This window comes from Botryllus schlosseri, chromosome 4, assembly GCF_051294905.1.
Source record: "Botryllus schlosseri isolate E-star chromosome 4, Bs_hap1, whole genome shotgun sequence".
Taxonomy (NCBI): Eukaryota; Metazoa; Chordata; class Ascidiacea; order Stolidobranchia; family Styelidae; genus Botryllus; species Botryllus schlosseri.
Genome location: NC_137239.1, coordinates 13,516,258 through 13,537,370, shown reverse-complemented (window position 1 = coordinate 13,537,370; position 21,113 = coordinate 13,516,258). Strand labels below are relative to the sequence as shown.

At 38.9% G+C, this 21,113-nt stretch overlaps 2 long non-coding RNA genes and 2 other non-coding genes across 6 annotated transcripts; 2 read left to right on the top strand and 2 right to left on the bottom strand.

The window, feature by feature from the left end:
- Positions 1 to 1,742: 1,742 nt before the first annotated feature.
- On the bottom strand, positions 1,743 to 3,155 carry LOC145438160 (uncharacterized). Its single transcript, XR_013914864.1, has 4 exons — positions 3,115 to 3,155; positions 2,882 to 3,042; positions 2,770 to 2,797; positions 1,743 to 1,824 (listed from the first exon to the last, which is right to left on the bottom strand). It is a non-coding gene; the product is annotated as an uncharacterized LOC145438160 (long non-coding RNA).
- LOC145438158 (uncharacterized) lies at positions 3,110 to 19,466 on the top strand. 3 transcript variants are annotated; one of them, XR_013914861.1, is made up of 4 exons: positions 3,110 to 3,158; positions 18,178 to 18,338; positions 18,422 to 18,449; positions 19,382 to 19,466. It is a non-coding gene; the product is annotated as an uncharacterized LOC145438158 (long non-coding RNA). The 3 variants fall into 3 exon arrangements; XR_013914862.1 differs by having other exon boundaries at positions 3,130 to 3,155; positions 18,218 to 18,338; XR_013914860.1 differs by lacking the exon at positions 3,110 to 3,158 and adding an exon at positions 17,950 to 18,105.
- Positions 12,989 to 13,070, bottom strand: Trnal-aag (transfer RNA leucine (anticodon AAG)). The gene has a single exon. It is a non-coding gene; the product is annotated as a tRNA-Leu (tRNA).
- Trnal-uag (transfer RNA leucine (anticodon UAG)) lies at positions 14,915 to 14,996 on the top strand. The gene has a single exon. It is a non-coding gene; the product is annotated as a tRNA-Leu (tRNA).
- Positions 19,467 to 21,113: the final 1,647 nt, after the last annotated feature.

The following is a 21,113-nucleotide window of genomic DNA, read 5'->3' as shown; positions in this document are numbered from 1 at the left end:
GTAAATTATTCGAAGTGTGACAACTAAATATTTTTACTAACAACGATGAAGTAGGAGTGGAAGTAGGCCTGCTCTAGAACCCATAACGACTTCAGTAATTACTGCACGTAGTATGGTAGGCGTACCATATTTTGGAATCGGAAAAGGGGGACACTTTTATCAAATCATAAATCTATAGTGTCCCGAAATTGAAAACTGCTGATTTTGTTATATTTACTGAAAATCTTGCAGTGTTGAAAAAAAAACTCATCATTCTGGCTCGACTCCGGCATTTACCCGATTTTGACGGTACTTCTGAGGGGCTGACTAAAAAAAAATGGTTATCACATTAGTTTGGCTCGACTCCAGAATTACCAACTTTTTACGTTACTTCTGAGACGTTAAATAAAAAAAAAAGTTATTTTTCAGATTTTACTTCCACGTAACCCCTCGTTTATCTTTTACGGTGAAATTTTACGTCTATCGTGGTCTTTTGGGCATTTTAGGCCAAAACGAAAGGCAATGAGCACATTTGGACGAAGGGACGAAATTTCTTCAAAAAGGGGACAAATCTTCGTAAAAGAGGACGTATGGTAACCCTAGCAAGTAGAGAAACCTATTCGAGTACAGGCGAAAAAGTAGAAGAGACACAACTGATGTCCAATTGATCGGTTAGACTCGAACTTACAATATGCCGTGTCTGTATTGCTACTGAAGTCATTAATATTATGCGCTCGTGAAACCATATTTGTCCTTCGTCATGGAAACGATATAAACGTTATACCATCTCAACGTTTTCCCTAATATTTTAGCAATATTACTCTATGTTTTTCAATTCATAGTTATGCAGCGGATTAAGGTCGAAGACGAAAGTACAGGAAAATAGCTCCCGTGGATCAAGTAGTACGAGCTTGGTGACTTGTGCTCGGGCCTTTCTACTCGTGAAAGTAGCTTGTTGTCAGATGAATGTGGCGTTTATATTTCCTTTTCTGTGCGCTCAATATTACAATATGACTTTTGAGTTCTTGGGATTGCACCATTTTCAGGTTTGATTGGTTGCGATTGTTCGAAATTACTATTTTATTAAAAATAAGGAATTAAAGTAGTAGTTTCATTGTTTTCTGAACTTCATCAAAGCTACTCTCCAATACATCCTCAATATCATTACCACAAAGACTCGAACCGCAACCATGATTTCTCAATACTTACAGGATCAAACTGCTCTTCTTAACTAATGACTTGCTCAGGTGATATATTAACTCATATCTAGTGCTAGACAAAATCGAGTGTCCGAATGATTCGATTCTGTAACACGCATTAGGCTTAGAGACGAGTCACATATTTGAGTATCACTCATTATGACGTCGCGACAGTATCAAAGGTTTCGTGCTACCACAAAGGATATACTACCAGTTCTACAAAACATTGGAGATAATTTAGAATTTTTTTGACAATGCTTAATTCATTGTACTCTCTGATAATCTACGCGTAGCTTTGTATTACATGCTTCCTATGCTGCGATACGACTAATCGAAATTTCTAGACTTCTTACGTGGAAAATATTGCCGAAGATATAATTTCCGTTGATAAATTAATTTTAAAGCGACAAGTATCGTAAAATTAAGTACTGAAAAAATTCATCTTCCATTACTAGATTTGAATCATTAAAATTATAACTAGATTCAGATATCAGTTCTCAAATCATTGTCCCATTCCTACTTATATCCCACACCGCAGTACTACAACGATTGAACAAACAAGTCTTAAAGCGACGAATGATAATTTATTCACGAATTTCCGTCAAAGTCCCGTGTCCAAAACGCCGATGACTTTAATCTCCACGATCTGAAAATGAGGTGCGAACTGCATGAGGAGAATTCATAAATTGATAAGGCAGCAACCATTATATAATTTATTGTTCACGCTTTACTGATTATTGTTTTGAATGTGTTAGATATTAGTTTGGTTATAGATTTCTTTTAAAACGAAACCGTTGATCAATAAAATGGAGATTGTGTAATGATACTAAAAGGTCACGGAATACACGTGATTTGGGCATTGAAAACCAGAATATAACACTGAAAAACGAAATGCAATTAATTCGTTAGTGAAAAATAAGGTTATCACGGATTCGATTATAGAATCAAGGATTTTAGTCTACTAATCGCATGATTTTGATTAACTTAGGAATTCACCAGGTATTCAATTGTACGCTGACCACAGCAATGTGCTTGGGTCAGTATTATCATAACTGGTACAAGTAGGCTATTCCGCCTTGATACTCAAGTAGAGGCAGAAGTAGATGTGGAAGTAATGCCCAAAATTCCTACTTAGTTACAGGTAAAAGTAGCCATCAAAATATGTCAGGACTGCTACAAGTGGATGAAGTGGATTTAGGGAATGACAAGTGCTTCAGTATGTATGGTGTTTTAACTTAGATGTGGCCGACTTGTTGCGCAGGGCTCATAGATATGGTGTGGCTATTTTCGAACTTACAAATTGTATCTTCTCGACAAACGCAAATTCACTAATGCCAAAGCTGTTCAAGTATAAGTTGATGTAAACTAAAAGCATAATGGATTGAGCAAATGGTGCATTTGGGCAAAACCTAAATGCAAAATTCCAAATGTTGGAAATATATTTCGTCACCGACCATCCCTGGTAGCAATGCTTAGGTGGGTACGGAGTATCTATTAGGATGCATACTGTGGCTGATAAATAGCTGCTGCCTTTAGGAACATTTCGAAGAACAGTTCCATTGACATTCCCATCTCAAACCATTTTACTTACCGGCGAAAGCTTCATCGAAGTCCATGTCCTGAAAAAATGAAAAACAAGTTATTAATCGCCATTTAAAATATGGTAATTTTTAGGAGATTGCCTAAATTAAATTTTAAATTACCTGATCCATGTCTTCGTGCATTTCCCGGTCCGCTACATCACGGTCGCCGTAGCGTCTGCGAGAATAGTAGCGCCGCCTGCGTCGACCCCAAAGAGCGTTGGTCTCCATTGCAAGTCCGACGACAACGAGAAGGATGAGAACAGTTTTGATCTGCATGTTGGCTGAATAGAAATCCATGTAATTGACTACCGCGATGTGCCTTTATAAAACCGGCGACTGTTCTGCTTACTTACCTTGTATCGTTCAATATGCGACGAATGCTAATGATCGATGTGAAGTTCTTGGGTCGTCGGCGTCTTATATAGTTTGCCAAAGCGATCCCACGATCACGTTATAATTTCTGAAACAATTTCCTGTCGTTGTTAGCTTCCTTTCCATTCCAATCACAGTAATTCGAATGATACTTCACGAATGATGTGCTACTCAAGCCGGATGCCCTTCAATGTTCTCCATAAGGCATCTCCCGGTGATTGCTAAAACGGATATTTTGATCCTATCAACTATCATTGTATAATTCAGGGGCGGGCAACATACGGCCCGCGGGCCGGATCCGGCCCGCCAAAGGATTTTGACTGGCCCGCCGAGAGTTTTTACTCTGAAAGCGAAATTTTATTCTGAAAGTATTGACAAATTTTATGCGCCACATAATGAATCCAAGTTTGCCAACCTGAGAAAGATGGACAATAGACTACTCGCTCTGTTCGGGTCTACATACATTTTCGACCACGAAGCAGTGTTGGGATGACTCGAGCCACCTTGGGATAATGACTTGACTTGACTTGGCTCGTCGCTTGAGAAATACAGATTGACGCGTGACTCGAAGTAAAATTTACGAGTCAATTTCAAGTCATCAAGTGATCGATGTCGACTAAATCGCTGTATCTTGTATAAGGTCGGATTGCCAACTAATGAATCAGTGATTGTACGTTTTACAGAACCTCCATTGCTATATCACAAATAAATTGATCGCAAACGCAGTGATCGGAACTTATACAACAGCTTACGTTCTCGTAAACTTGCTCACCTCAACCAACCCTCTTGTATATAATTTAAATCAAACGAATATCGCGCATACGTTTATAATTGTATATCATGGATATGTCGGTTGGAAGGGTATTGAACTATATCATTTTTAAACTTTCTGAGGTTTCGTATGTTATCCTGTATTTTGGCTGATATTTAAAGACTGATGCTATATCGCTATACTGGCGTAGTTGAGCAGACCTACGTATGCGTGAGCTATACAGCGCCTTTCGCGCGCATAATCAACTCTTTATTCGTTTCTCGACTCAGAATAAATGGGTGCTTCATCTGTATTTTAAACAGTTAGCAAAATGTAATGACTTCGAATCATTCTTAGTACTTTGAAATTTCAACTTGACTTGACTCGTGACTTGACTTGACTCGAGTCAAAATGTGGAATGACTCGAGATGACTTGTGACTCGAGGGTAGTGACTTGATCCCAACACTGCCACGAACGTTACCGAAAAAGGCTGCTTTCCAATATAACTGATGTTCGCGTGCAGTCTTCACTAAGGGTTTCCGCATACGACATTCAACCAGAGTTCAAAAAACTAGTTAACAATATTGAACGACCACATAGATGTCTGATTGACTTCGATAGTTGTTGTAAATAAATTCAATAAATACTGTTTTTGGTCTCTAGGTTTTAAACGTTAAGTTTACATTAAATACAATTGATTCCTTGTATAGGTGGATGAAAACACGATTAAGGTATAATGTTTATATTCTGTAATCCGGCCCGCCAAGTGCTTAATTTTCCCATATCCGGCCCGCCGACCGGAGAAGTTGCCCGCTCCTGGTATAATTGAATAGTAATAATCATAAGTTGAATACGTGCTTACAGTGAACCTTGGTTAGAAGGTTGTAATGCAATGCGATGATGCCCATTAATAGAAGTCATCTGCAAAATATTTTGTCCACACCTATAATTGGATCCAAATATAGATAGCAAAGGTATTGCATCTCCTTCGAGAACTTAATAAGGTTGTTACTGGTGATTTTTTGAGATTTTGACATCTTACACGCAACATGAGAAAGGGGGCCGACCCTGGTAGGGGCGGTACAGCATGTAGAATATTACCGAAATGGTATTTCAGTAAAATATTGCTACAATTATATCAAGTATTCTTGTTATTGTCAGTCGTCGTAAAATCGTGATAGCGGAATCGTATTGTTTGGTTTTAGTAATATGGATAGGGTTGCATTTAAAACAAAAATCAATTTAACACAAACATGTTCGAGATACGGCCCTTGTTTAAAACAAATTTTGTATGTACGTTATGTACGTTTTGTTTATTAGACATGAGGTGACGAATATTTAATTATGATGTCACAGTGAAATGAAATGGACAATTGGTCAATAGGGTAAATATGGCTCCTTTGTCGAAAAATGCTTCTGACCTCTGTCTTAAACGGACAAAAAATTTGTTTTACCCGGTCTGCATCGTGATGCAGCATTTTTACGGTCTGCGGTCGCGGTCATCATCATCGGAACATCATTACTTACCAATAATCTTGAACATTGTCATGCTATAAACGTTGAACCTACTCAAATCTCGAGGGTTCCAGCCATTCCATATCGTCTGCGTTGACTTTATCGGCCTTCTGGTGAAAATCGTCTGATATAGGGTCACACTACATGTATTTCAGAAAGTATTCGCTCGAATATGGCAATATTATAAAACTTTTGACAAAAAACGCATATATGTTCTTTTTAAAATAGCAATGTCTTAAATGCAAACATAGATCTGGACGTGTACATTAAATAAGCGGGTTAGAATGCAATGATTCATACTGCCGGCAATCCAAGTTTCGTCCGTATTATGTCAAGCACCAGATGCCATATTGCGGAACATGGCCTGGCTGCTGATGTGTTGATCTGCTGAACGGTTACGGTTTTCGAATCTATTTTGATATAAATATCGATTAGCTATTTCCCGGAGTCCGGAAGTGTTTGGGCTGGTTAATCACATAAAGTCGCTTTCCTTTTGAGTCAACGCGGGTCTTCGACATGAAGTCTATAAAAATCAATAAAATAATTGACACGCACACCCATATTATCACGGTATCGCTCCCGCATATCAAGTAGCTGTTGTTTAGAATTGGTTTTGATGGTTGCTACGTGACTGTGCTCACAAAAACACCAGCGATCAGTGCATATATCTGAATCGATGAAGTTATACACTCCGCTATGGTAGGGTATACGGAGCAAGAAATGAGTATTAGGCCTACTGTACAATACACATAAGGTGAAATATTTACACTAATCACTCACCTTCTAATCACTGTGCCCTCCAAGCTGCGCGCGTGCGCAATTGCGCAGTGCTGACACGGTCTCTGCGCACATAAAATCTGAGCTGCGCGCAAGAAAACCGAAGTGACGACCTTTATTTAGTCGTTACGCACTGCTGTCCACGGGACCGCGCAATGAGTTGGCGAGTGCCCGCAGAATCGTGAAATATTAGAGGGAACATTGCTTTTAATATCATCAGGGGCTTCAACCTAGCGGGCCACAGGAGCATTTTGAGGTGGGGCCGAGTTTAGTATTATTTCTCATATTATTTCTGCAAAATACATATTGATATCAGTCACATTATTGTAAAATAGAAATAGGCCAAATCCCAATTTATGATCGATTATTATCAACATCCGATAGAAATATACGGCACCACCGCAACGAATCGTAACTGATCAAGGATTTAGTGCAGCGCGTTAGTTTGTGAAGACCGTCTGAAAATTTCCCCTCTTGAAATCCATCATGGATTTTAAATAATTGTGCCGTATATGCCCGAGTCGCGTGGATTGATTGTATCACTTGATTGATTGTTCTGGTGTAGTAAAGCCAGTACGTGCAAGCCACACGCACATCATATGTAATTGAATACCGTTCTCCATTTCTCTTCCGTAAGCCATACACCGAAATCACGCTACACATTGTTTGAAGTTGGCCTCTAGAATCGTTTCATTATCACATTTATGTTTATTATTATTATGGTGAAGCTGAAACTTACTCACTCGGACGGAGTTCGTGGACGCGGGGTTAAATTGTGTCGCTTTGCGACTTGCGTGGAACAACGGTGAACATGATGTACCCGGGAAATATACGAACTAAATGGAAGATATCGTGTACATCATCAATGCAGATTACAGGCGCGCACGGGAAAGCTACGAAAATGGTCCATGCGTGTTTTCCGACTACCTGATATGAACGTGGGAATTGGTATCAAAGTATTACAATCTATGTAAGCACAGTTCCATTCGTCCACCAAGCAATAACAATGGCGATTCGGTCCGAAACGTTGAAAATATATCTGCAGTATCAAGCTACACGTTGTATTACCACGCGGGAAATACTGCAGTGGTTCTCAATCGGGGTCCACGAAGCATTTTCAGAGGGTCCACGAATTCTCTGAGCCAGCGGTTCTCAACTTTTTTGGACATGCGTCCCCCTTGGCGATGGTAAAAAAATCGCGCCCCCTGACCCCGCCCTGCACTCGCCATGCACTTATCGTCATGTCAAAAAAAGCACATCATCTAATACAGAGGTAGGCAACCTTTTTGCAGATCACAGCCGTATTTCGCTTATTTATGTAGCCTAAGGCCGCGTTCCACGGCATAGCCGTAATGAACTAACTGGATGCAAAATACTTATGTTAATCTATCCATTCCATATCCATTTCCGGTGAACTCCAGACTATTGTACTTTTCACAGCGGCCTATTGCACGCACCGAAATCGCGAGTGTCAATGTTATGAATAGTTGCTGGGATTGCGTATTGTCGCGCCGAGCACGAAAATTTTTCAGATTCAAGAATGAATTCCGTAATTAATAGTAGCAGTATTACATATTACTTTCAATTTTTTTCATCCATTCTCAGCCCATGTGATCAGATTCACCTGTAGGGTTCATGGAGGGAGTGCTTTCAAAAATTTAGGGCAAGTTATTAATGATAATGCATCTTCGGGTGGGCTAATTGTTATTAGTCACTTTGTTGCATGCTGTTATTTCTTGACGCCCCATCAGGAATGTCGATTTTATCGGCAGTGGAAATAGTGGAAGTATATTGAAATCGCCCAAATATACCATAAACAAATTTCTTTCTTGAGGAGCACACGATTCCGATCCCGGATCAGATTGAGAAAGGCGCTAATATATTAAAATTGAAAAATGAAGCTATGTTGAATTGCACGCACATACTAATTGAATTGGGTGTCGACGGCCACACAAATTCACTTCTACGGCGCAGGTTTCCCATCCCTGATCTAATAGTATACATGTGGTATATGTCTTACGCCAAGTTTGAATACGCATTCCAGTTGTTGAGTCTTTAACATTTCTGACATTTCTTCCCCGAACTTGTTTGAAAATAGCAAAAAACATTGAACAGGACAACAATTTATTTCAAGGTAGGTTGAAATGAGACTAATCCTAATGCTGGTAGTGACTACAGAGAACAGGGCGTCTTACTGTACCACCATGCTAAATTTGATCAGTTCTGGAATAGAATTAAAATGTGTCAATTTAGGGTAGCCTAATTGAGAACGATAACGGTCAACCTATATTGCATCTAAGTCTGACTCAGGCAGTGCAGTTCGCCAGCTAATAACAACAGCTAACCAGAGCACCGTGCTTTAGGCTACTGCCAAAGCCTTGAAGTAATGAATGACTTCCACGTGGGAATTGCTCCAAATCTTCAAAGATTATCAAAAATATGCTCAAATGAAGTTGAAGTCAGCCGTTGAGCGCTACTGCAGGAGTTTGAATTTGACGAGTTTTCTTGACTTCCAATGGGATTTTAAGGCACTTTATCGCTCCGGGGCATTCGAGCGCAAAAATAGCAGCAAATAATCTTTGGTATACTTTAGAGCCCGATCGATATTGGATTTTTGGGTCGATACCGATAAAACCGATATCTCACATCATGACCGAGAACTACAATACATTCAGCCGATATTCAACAAAAGAAGTTGGATAGACATAAGCACATTTTCAAAGCTTCAGAGCATTTATTTGAAAATCTTTACAGCCATTGTTATATTTGAACATGAAATCAACTAGAAAGGCTACATCTGGACACCTGTTAAGTGTAAGCTTGTGACATATATCAATATTCTCAATCTAGCGGTCAAAGATTATAGTTTCCTAACGCCGTATTGTGACGTCACGAGAATTGCCTATAATTTTTCAGCTTCAATCGCTGATACCGATAATTCTGTCGAAGTGTGATATCGTCCCGATATTATCGGGGAACCGATAAACGGTCGGGCTCCAGTATATTCCATCTATAGACATCTGGTTAGAATACCAGGCTTGCTGACACATAAGCATGATATCTCAAGAGATACTCTCCATCTGGGGACTTGGAAGTACGGAATTACAGCCCTTGAGCTCCATCTCGCATTGCGTGGAGATGGAAGTTTATGCCATTTGCTTAGTGGTAATCTACTATTTTATCTGAAAGAGCGGCATGCTCTGCACAACACATAGATGAACTTAAAATCATCACTTAATCCTCGGTTTTCTAATATTTTCATTTGAAATCCTGGCTTGATGGATTTTACCAAGTTTTCGTAGTATTTTACCATATCATCTCCAAATTTGTAGCTGAGAGTTGGACTTGTTGAGGATGTGGGATTGAAGAACTCTGATATATGCTTTAAGAATGGATAATATTATGTTGGCAACCAATGTATTGTGGTTTATGAAAACCCTTGCTCATCACTGCAATTTGCAGTTTCACAACAACGCCATTCCGCCGCCCAGTATCAACAGATGCTGAGTCAGTTATGATATGACATTTTCAAATTTTCATGATATTCCTCTCATCGGTTTTCTAGACCGCTGAAGATATGTTGAGTTGTTTTACTTTCTCCTTTTCGAACACCCAGTTCGATTTGTGTCAGACAAGTTGAAATTATACGATCTATACAGTCTACATCTAAAATCGAAATTAATAATTATTTAATATTCATTTAATTTTGACTGTAAGCAAGAAAACGATAGAAATAATTCAATATCAGCAATCAGAATTTACCGAAATACTATTTTAAATCTTCGCAATTGGAATTGTGTCAGTCAAATTCAAATCAGTCGATATATGTATTATATAGTCTGTATCTACAAAACATTTTTGTGCGGGAGGTTTTTGTTTAACCAGTCTTAACTTTTGGTAATTTTGCAATCAGGACACAAAAGTTCATCGTTTGTGACTACAGGACACACAAAATTGTGAATTATTTTTTTTAGTCATAACCCTAATGCATACCCATTATTCGATAACAACTTTAGAAGGAGCTGCTAGATAGAAATGACCATGCTGGACGGTTTATTTTCATTCAAACTATAATTTTCAATTTTGTTGCTCATATTTGTTGCGATCATATCCAAAGGTGTCGCCGGAAGCGTTACGTGTTATTATTACATTCAACCCCACTTGGTCTTTGTGAAAATGGATTTTCGGTACTAGTTCATATGAAATCGAAGGCATGGATTTTCAAGAAACGACCACGGATTTCAAGAAATGCAGTTGCAGAATTCACTTCAAAATAATAAAATTCCATCCAATTTCCCCCCTCTATGATAGTGACAAATTTCGCGCACCCCTTATCATCATATCACAAAATCCAACTGGGATGATAGCAACCTCAACAGATTGTTTGATGGCATGGAAGGTAATGACTGTTGATGAGAGAAATAAAAAACATAAAATTCCGTGTATACATAGAGAAACACTCGTGAATTGGAGGTTATTCGGGTTGGTAACCACTGCTATCGTATAACACAGTGCAGAAAAATGATAGTCTGGCAGCGGTTGGATTCGAACCCACGCCATCGAAATGACTAGTGCCTAAAACCAGCGCCTTAGACCACTCGGCCACGCTACCATGCCTTAGTAAGTTGGTGTATCAACTATTATTCCCAGACAAGAAGCGAAACGAATTAATTTGGGCGAAATGCTGATAATCCAACTCTATTATCATGTTTATATATGTATATAGGTCTAGCTTCGTCTGCGTTCAGACTACGAGCACCATCACCGAGGTGATGGAAGTGTCCATCGATAAAGGAGATAGCATCAAAGATTTCAAATGTGAGAAGTACATATATGTTCTAATTTTTTTTCCTACCTGTACAGTTTACAATTTATCTGATACGCATCAAGGTTAGTGAAGAGACATTTACCTTTCCCATTTTCAAGGGAATGAACTCTGACTTGTTATGAATGAACTTGAATTTTGTTGTACATCCGTGTCAGGAATATAATTGAATTCAGGGTCTTGCGAATTCGGTAATTCTCATTCTAATCTGAATTGGAAAAAACTGTATAGGTGAAAATTTTCATTAGTGCCACTCTGGCGAATAGTGTGGAATTCAGGTGAACTGAAATAATATTCATGATATTTTATAATTATTCTTTCAATAACATATATAGCACTGGCGGTAACAGCTGTGGGAGTATAGAACCCGAGCTGACTGTCGGATTTACCTGAAGATGTTCATGATGTAAAATACAATCAGGCTCATACCTATACTCACACCGTGCATTATGCGGTATGCAAATTTAGCAATCAGCACATCCCGGAACCAACTTTTGCTTGACATCTATTCCAATAGGTGCAAACCAGTCAAACGCCAAGTCTCGTGAATCCTTATGGCGCAGTGCGTTCTATTTTCGACTAACTCCTTTTTGCAGCTTCTGGGATGCATAAATCTGGAATCTTTGATGGATCTCAGATTCGAATACCGATTAAGGAATAAAATTTCATATTAAAAAAGGTGATCACCGCCTGGAATTCATACTACTAGCAAATAAAACTTATCTGACGATCACAAAGCACCCAACTACAAATAGTTGGTCCACGAATTGGCATCTGCATATGGAAACCTTGGGCAAACATGAGGAATAAATCTCACTTCCTGTTCAGTCATCATGATATATTTTCTGATTATATTGTTGATTAGAGGGAATAGAAAGGGGAACGGTTCCACCGATACATCAAAACACAAAAGGAAGATACTAGTGCAGATGCGACAGGCATATTATGGCAGACTATTCCTGGAACCTTTCGAAAAACTGCACTCAATTGCTTATAACCGAAAATAGTACAAGAACCAATTTTGCTTTGAGACAAGTTATTAATATTATATTCCAACTAATTATTTTGTATTTCAAAAAGGCGGTTGACATAAAACTTATTCAAATATTGTAACGATATTCTAGTATTTAGGTAAATACATGACTGAAATTTATTTATGTACATGATATTCGTGAAAGTCTCCAATTAGATCATTCATTGCCACTAAATATAATTCTGTTGTTGTATTTTGATTTAAAACAGGAGTTTTCAGCATGTTAAAATAACAAGTAGATTGAATTTCTGAACTTTATAGTACAACTGAGCAGATTTTTTAACCATCCCATACAGCTAAAATATGGGATTATTATAGTCAAAATAGCCACAAGGATTATCTCCAAAAATAAAACCAATTTGAAAACACCAAGGTCATATTCGGAATCAGTGACCTTCAGAACCCTAAAGACCACTCTCACTTTGTCTGCCTAAAAATATGTGTTACCCATTGTTATTAATATTGGTATTGAATACGTTGTCATAGTCCTGATTCAGTTTCGTCATCAATCCAATGACGGAGGTGAACGAGTTCATGATTGCTAGCACTACGCATATGGCCGCCGGATTTCTTGCATATAGGCTGTGAATGGGTTTGGGCGAAGGTGGTGACCAGTTTTTAATGATCAGAACGTCAAATTGAGAGGAGGGGTTGTGGTACATTTTCAAATCAAAAATTAGTTAATTCCGCAGACCTGCATTTTGATACACTAATGAGTGCGGCAGAGTTGGAAGTCTTCCGCTACCGTGTGAAAGACTTGTATAAAAATACCCGCCTAAGGCAACTCGGTTATACGCTGCAGCGCCATATAGCGCCATAGTAAAGTTTTCACAATGCTGAGACCTGAATGTAGTGGAGGAAATCGATACAATTATATTGCACCCGAAAGTCATCGGATACTATTAAGAACCCGTTTGTTTAATTTGTCGGTCAAACAAACGACTATGAACGACTGGCAGCGGTGGGATTCGAACCCACGCCATCGAAATGACTGGTGCCTTAAACCAGCGCCTTAGACCGCTCGGCCACGCTACCACGCCGCCGTCGTTTGCCAATATTAAAGGCTGTGTTTTGAGTCAGATCAATATCAAGATACCACACTGCTCCATGATTTGTTTGGAATTCGCTTTCAATCATTCTCTGTCTACGCGTCCACGGTGTTGATTGAAACCGAGATCTATCGATGCAGGAGAATGGGATTGCGGATCATAACGTTTGTACAGGGCATTGATAACATACTTTGGCATGCGAATACTCCAACTCGGAAGTACATGATGTACATCAATGTTATGACAGCGTGTCTGAGTGATTGAATATGCTAGTGTTTTCCGCAAATAGTAGATTCATTCGCTCAAGACACTATGTGCGAACCATTGTAAGTAACAAAGCCGAATTAATTTCACCTTCCATGGCGATTTTGAGGAGTTTTGGTGCATTGGCGTTATTAATGTTTAGATTTTCGGAATCTGTGCGACATTGGCATTCGATGAGTACCAGATATTATTAATTCCGAGCTGTTTATGACGATTTACGCTATCAGACGTCATGTTTCGTCCGTTTGTGCCTCATCTCCCTTTTTTCGCTATATTTTGCAACAATAAATACGCATTACTACATGATTTCGGATGTTATAATTTTCAATATCAGTCATTCAAGAATATCTGTTGAAAATACCCCTAATTTATGGTGTTATAATCAATGAAGGTTTCACAATATTTTTTTACTCACTGACTCACTTGACTCCCCTGACCTCCCGTAACTGGAAGATATACATATGAGTGTCGCTCGATTCCTTTCATGTCTCTATAAATATTCCATTGGAATTTGACTTTATTTCCGATAATGACATGGACGTTATATCAATCTAACACCCCACGACCTACTACACTGTTACATCAATGGTTAATTTCGACAATATACAGTTATACACCATAGCGCAGGGTGCAAATCTGGTAAACGGAAATTGTGCCAAAAATGCTTGCTTTACCACCCATTTGAATAAGTGAAAGCGAGTATATAAAAACTCTAAGGGAGATATTCTTCATAGTTAGGTAGGATTCTTTTTTCATACATCACCCCCCAGAAGCCGCAAAAAGGAGTTACTCGTGAATAAAACGAGCGCACTGCGTCCTTGGGATCCACGAGAGTTGACGTTTGAGTGGTTTGCACCCATCGGAATAGATGCCAAACCAAAGTTGGTCCCGGAATGTGCTGATTGCTAAGTTTGCTTAATAATGAACAGTGTGCGTATAGGCATGAGCCCGATATATCATGAACAACTTCAGTTACAAGAACAAGCCATTTGGGGTAGCCTACATAACTTCAGAATAACGCGAAACAATCACTTCATATTGTTAATTTATTCGCCCAAAACTTTTCTTCAGTTATGTCAGCCAATCAGCTCGGTTTCTAACCCCACAACTGTTAAATTATCCTTAGGTATTCTAGTTATTGAAAGAATAATTATAAAATATCATAAATAATATTTCAGCTCACATTAATTCCACACTATTCACCAGAGTTGCACTAATAAAAATATATAGCCTAAGCTATACATTTGTTTTTTCGAATTGTATTAGTATTAGGATTGCTGAATTCGCAAAAATCTTAATTGAATATATTTCTTACTGGAAGGAAATAAAAAAGTATTCAAGCTCAAATCAAAATAAATCAGAGCTCATTCCCATAAAAATGAAAAGGAAAAATATCAGTGCACCAACCATGACGCGTTTCACATTAATTGTATAGTTAGAAAAACAATTAGAGCATATAATTATATCACACGTTAGACTCGAATCAGATTATCGGCATTTCGCTCTACTAGTTCCTTTCGCTCCTTGCCTGGGAACAATCCTTATCACACTGAAGCGGCAGAGCATGGTAGCGTGGCCGAGTGGTCTAAGGCGCTGGTTTTAGGCACCAGTCATTACGATGGCGTGGGTTCGAATCCCACCGCTGCCAGACTTTTCATTTTTTTCTGCACTGTGTTTTTCCACAGAAGAATATATAACAATCGTAAGAATATAGGTGAAGGCAGAAATCTGTAAGAGGCTATGACCATACCGGTACATATATCCGTATGCCCTAATGCAGTAGTTCTCAACCCTTTTGTCTCGCGAACAGCTTCTGGACCATCACGTACCCCGTGAACCCCCGAGGTTTTAGTTCAAATTTATCTCATTTATCGTGCAACCGTCATCTGTCTTGTACAAATATTAACTCTAGGCGAGTGACAAACAGAAACAAAATGACTTTTCTTGACAATAGCTTCATACCATTTATATGGAAATTAGCTAGACCTTCATTGTTTCATAACGAATTCTGCAATTGCATTTATTGAAATACTTGGGCATGTCTTGCAAATCCGCATCTTCGATTTGATATTAACTAGTGCCGAAAATCCATTTCCACAAATATAAGTCGCGGTGAGTGTAATAGTAATGCGTAAAGCTTCCGGCGAGACCTGTGGGTATGATCGCAAAAAATGTGAGTACCAAAAATGAGAAATAGATTTTAGTGAACATACCGTCCAGCATGGTCATGTTTATCTAGCAGCTCATCTTAAAGTTAATACGGAATAGTGGTTATGTATATCACAGGATACAATGGAATCTGTATAGTAGGCCTAATACTCATTTCTCGCTCCGTACATCCTCCAATGGCGGAGTGTAGGCTATAACTTAATCGATTAGGATAATGATCGCTGGAGTTATTACCAACACAGTCACGTAGCTGCCATCAAAAGCAATCCTAAACAATAGCTACTTGATATGCGGGAGTGATACCGTGATAATTTGCTTGTGCATGTCAACTATTACTATTTTATTGTTTTTCACGGAATTCATGCCAAAGAGCCGAGTTGACTCAACAGGAAGGCGTCTATATGTTAATAAGCATCCCAATCACTTCATGACACCGGGGAATAGCTAATCGATATTCTTAACAAAAGTGATTGGAAAACCGCGACCGTTCAGCAGATCGACAGATCAGCAGCCAGGCTGTGCTAAGTGATATTTCGTCCGGTGCGTGACATAATGTGGACCAAACTTGGATTGCCAACTGCATCAATCATTGTAGGCTAACCCACTTATTTACTATACCCGACCATATCGAGGGTTGCATTTAAAACTATAATGGTGTTTATTAGAAGACTTTGTTTAAAACATTTTCATACGGTGTTTTAGAACATTACCATTTTAAAATGAACAAAGTTTTTTATAAAAGTTATATAATTAGGCCTATGTCATACTCGTGTGATTACTTTCGAAAAAACATGAAATATGGGTCTACGGGTGATTTTCACCCAATATAGTCAACGTACACGATATGGAATGCCTGGAGCATTCGAGACCGTCGACGGTTTAACAGTAATGGCAGGTAGTTTTAGATCTGGGGTGACCAAGCATTCCGGTTTAAGGGCCACAAACAATCGATGAAGGATTGCGCGGGCCACTAGCCGCGCCAGGCGCGAAAATATTATTTATTGGTCAATAATGTTATTACTTGAGTATATTGCGAGTCTGCTGTATATCGCTGGGATCAGTTTGCAAGGACATGACTATTCGGCGCTTGGACATATCAATATCGAAAGCTTCGGCAACACGCGTCACTTATTTTGTGCCTAGGTTTTACCGTCAACAGACTTTCTGTGAGCGCAAACGCAAGTTCGCATGCTGGAAGACACTTTCTCTCGTTATTGTGAAGGTGGTTGGACTCAATGTGGTAAATTAGACGTATTTTTCATTTTCAGGAGGGGTTAACAATATCAAAATCAAGAAATCGAGTGACAACATATTGCGCGAAGCGTGAAGAAAATTCTTACTCCAAATAAATCAACCGTAAAATATACCAAAATGTAACTAGCCCGTGAATCTGCCAATGCGCCGGAACTGATATTTTAGTCATATAACATCCCAAATGTTGCGGCCCGACTATTCTAATTTTTTGGTTGGCCTTGCAAGTTTACCATCTGGGCAATCCATTTTTGATATTATAACTAATTTCGAAAATTTCCTCCCGGACTACCCAAAACCTTCTCGCGGGCCACGGGTTGGCCGTCCTTATTTTAGATCATTGGTACATAATGGATGATCTGATGATGATTACGACTGCCGATCGTAAAATGTCGCATTATCAGTTAGACCGGGTCAAGCATGTTTTTGGTCCGTTTAAGACAGCGATCGGAAGCTTTTTTCGACAAAGGAGCCATATTTATCATGATGTTAAATTGTCAATGCCATTCCAGTGTGATGTCACAATTGAAGATTAGTGGCGTCATAGCTAATAAACGCAAAACGAGGAACAATGAAAACATGTTTCAAACAAGCGTCATGTTTTAAACGTGTTTGTTTTATATTGATTTTTGTCTTAAATGTATCACTATCCATATCACTAAGACTTAACAAAACGGTTTCGATAATATGATTTAACGACGACTAACAACAACAAAAATAATTGCTTTAATTTAAGCATCATTTTACAGTATTACCAGTTGGTCAAGCGTTCCCCGTGCTGTGCCGGTTACTACCAGGGCTCGGCAACCTTTCTGCTGCTGCGAGTAAGATGTTAAAATTTAAACAACTCGCCTATGCCAACCTTTTTCAAGTTCTTGAAAGTTATGTAACTAGCTTTGCTACCGACGTTTGGATCTAATTGTTGGCGTGAACAAAAGTTCTTGAACATGACTTCTATTCTTAAGTTTTATCGCATTGCAACGGCAACCTACTTACCAGGGATCATTGCAAGCAGATGTTCAACTTGGTATTATAATTATTATTATTCAATAATACAATGGTGGTTGACAGGATTGAAATAACCGTGTTAGCAATCCCGGTAAACGCCTTATGGAGAACATTAACGGGTATCCGACATGTGTAACATATCGTTCTTTGTTCGTGGAGTATCATTCTGATGACTGTGATTGGAATGGAAAGGAAGCTAGCAACGACAGGAAATTGTTTCGGAAATTATAATGTGATCGTGGGATCGCTTCGGCAAACTATATAAGGCGCGGACGTCCTCATACTATCACGTCGATCATTAGCATTCGTCGCATATTGAACGATACAAGGTAAGTAGGCTAAACAGTCCTTGGTTTTATAAAGGCGCATCGTGGTAGTCAATTACATGGATTTCTATTCAGCCAACATGCAAATCAAGACTGTTCTCATCCTTCTCGTTGTCGTCGGACTTGCAATGGAGACCAACGCCCTTTGGGGTCGACGCAGGCGGCGCTACTATTCTCGCAGACGCTACGGCGACCGTGATTTAGCGGACCGGGAAATGCACGAAGATATGGATCAGGTATTGTAAAATTAAATTCTGTAGCAATCTGCTACAAAGTACCTTATTTTAAAGGACGATTCAAAACTTGTTTCCTTTTTCAGGACATGGACTTCGATGAAGCTTTCGCCGGTAAGTGAAATGGTTTAGGATTGAAATGTCAATAAAAGCATTCCTTGAAATGTTCTTAATGGCAGCAGCTATTTATCAGCCACAGTAGGCCGGTAAATGGGTTCTTCATACCCATCTGAGCATTCTACCAGATGGGGTCAGTAACGAAGTATTATTTCTATTATCTGGAAGTTCTCATGTAGTGTTCGCTCTAATGCACCATTTGCTCAATCCATTATGCTTTAGTCTAGCTCAACTTCTTAATGAACAGCTTTGGCATTAGTCAATTTGCGTTTGTGGAGAAGATACATTTTGGAAGTTTGAAATTAGCCACCTCCTATTATCTGCGAGCCGTATGCAACCCACCGGCCACATCTACACATCTGAGTTTAAAAACCATACATTCTAAAGTACCTGACAAACTGTTCATTCCCTACATCACCTTCATCACCTTGTAGTAGTCCTGACCTATCTTGATCGCTGCTTTTAACTAAGTAGAAATTAGTGACATTACTTCTACTTCTACTTTGCTTCTACTTGAGTATGAACTCAGGCACATTGCTGTGGCCATAGCGTAGAATTGAATACCCGGTGAATCCCAAAGATGGTCAAAATTATGCGATGAGTAGAACAAGGTCACTGATTCTATATTAGATTCCACGATAACCTCATTTTTCATAACGAATTCATTGCATTTCGTTTTTCAGCGTTATAATTTGGTTTTTGAGATAAAAACGCTTAAATCACGTAATCCGTGATCTTTTTATATCATCACATTATAATTCCATTTTATTGATCCCCAGGTTTTGTTCTCAGATTAATCTATAACCAGACCATGCAATCTCTAACACATTCAAAAGAATATTCAGTAAAGTGTGAACAATAAATTATATAATGTTTCATGCCTTTTCTATTTCTGAATTCTCCTCATGCATTTTGCACCTCATTTTCAGATCGTGGGGATTAAAAGCATCAAAGTTTTAGACACGGCACTTTGACGGAAATTTGTGAATAAATTATCATTCGCCGCATCAAGAATTGTTTGTTCAATCGTCGTAGTACTATAGTGTGGGATATAAGTAGGGCTGAGCACAATGGTTCGAGCACTCGTATGATAATCGAGTAACAAGTCTGATAATTCGAGTAAAGAAAGATGAGTATTTTCAAGTACTGTAATCATACGCTACTTGCCACTATGAGTTAATTTATCAACGAAATTATATCTCCGATAGTGTTTCCTCAGAGGAGACCTGAAACCAGACTTGAACAACTAGAAAATTTGCGGATTTTCGAAACTAGTTTAGATTTGAAATTCGAATAACACAGTTTTTTCCAAATCAGGTTAAAATTTGAAATACAGAATTCTCAAAAACTTGGAATTCGAATGAAATTCCCAATGACAAAGAAGTGCAGCAAAATTCAAATCCAGTTAATATAAATTCACGAGACTGGTTAACGTCTGCACACCAAATTCGGCTGGTATCGCAAGTTACAGTTCTCCTGCGAGGCCAAAAACCTCTTTGCTATGGATCTGATGTTGCAGTCAAGCCTAGGGGATTTGGGGCAGCAGCCTTGAGAGAAGGGAAACGATTTTCTCTTTTCCAGTACGTCAAAATATCACGGTCCATGCTTTCAGCACGCACTGCTGCGAAATACACTGGGCATTTGGGCAACAATTGTGAACGAAAAATTTGTTGACTTTGATTTTGCACTTGACTCAGGGTAATTTTGGTGCACTGATTCTAAAAATGCCATGGTTTTTCTTCCATCACGTCAAGTTTTTCCTCTACGACATATGCTCAAAATATGCAGATTTTCACGAATTTAGCCTTATTACTTTTCCATACCACACTTTTATCATATAATAAGTTTTATTGCCATTGGATCGATTGTATTATCAGGCAAAAGGGTAGTGGTATCGATGTATGCCGATGCTTTCACCCATTTTTGGTCAGGGCAGACCTGGGCAAAGTGCGGCCCGCGGGCCAATTGCGTCCCGCGAAGCTATTCTGTACCAAACCAAAAAGTTCCTCCTCCGTGCAAACCGGATCAACGTTCCCTTCACCACAGTCCTTGGTGATAAAATCTAATAGTGAAGACAAGGCTAAAATTCATTATGTGATATTAGACCAGTGGTTACCAACGTGGATGAATTTGAGAAACAGGGTGGGGACAATAGCGAAAGTGTACGAATGGTACGATTGAGGGGCGAAAATGTTAGAATGGGCATATTTAAATAATCGACACGAAATACACGTGAAAAACCCGTTGTTCGGAATCTGCCTCGAAAGTTGACTAAAATAAAGGTGAATTCTCACCGATTATATACGTAGAAGCTGATCTTTTGGGAGTCATGCCAAAAATGATCTCATTTTAGTTCACCAGCGATAAAAGTTTCCCGTTTCCCCAATGAGGGAAAAGACTTGCGTTGAGATTGATACCGAAGCGAGGAGTCGAAAAAGGTTTAGAAACACTATGTTAAACAATATGAGTTTGATGAAACGGAGACGGATGAGACGAATGAGGTGGATGAATATCTGTTTCTACGCTATGCTTCAATTTGTTAAGGGCTATGCCGTGATGTAGGAACTGGAAATTAAATTTATAATTTCACACGACATATATGTAGGGCTGGGCAAAATCGAGTACCTGAGTGATTCGATTCTGAATCACGTATTATGCTTC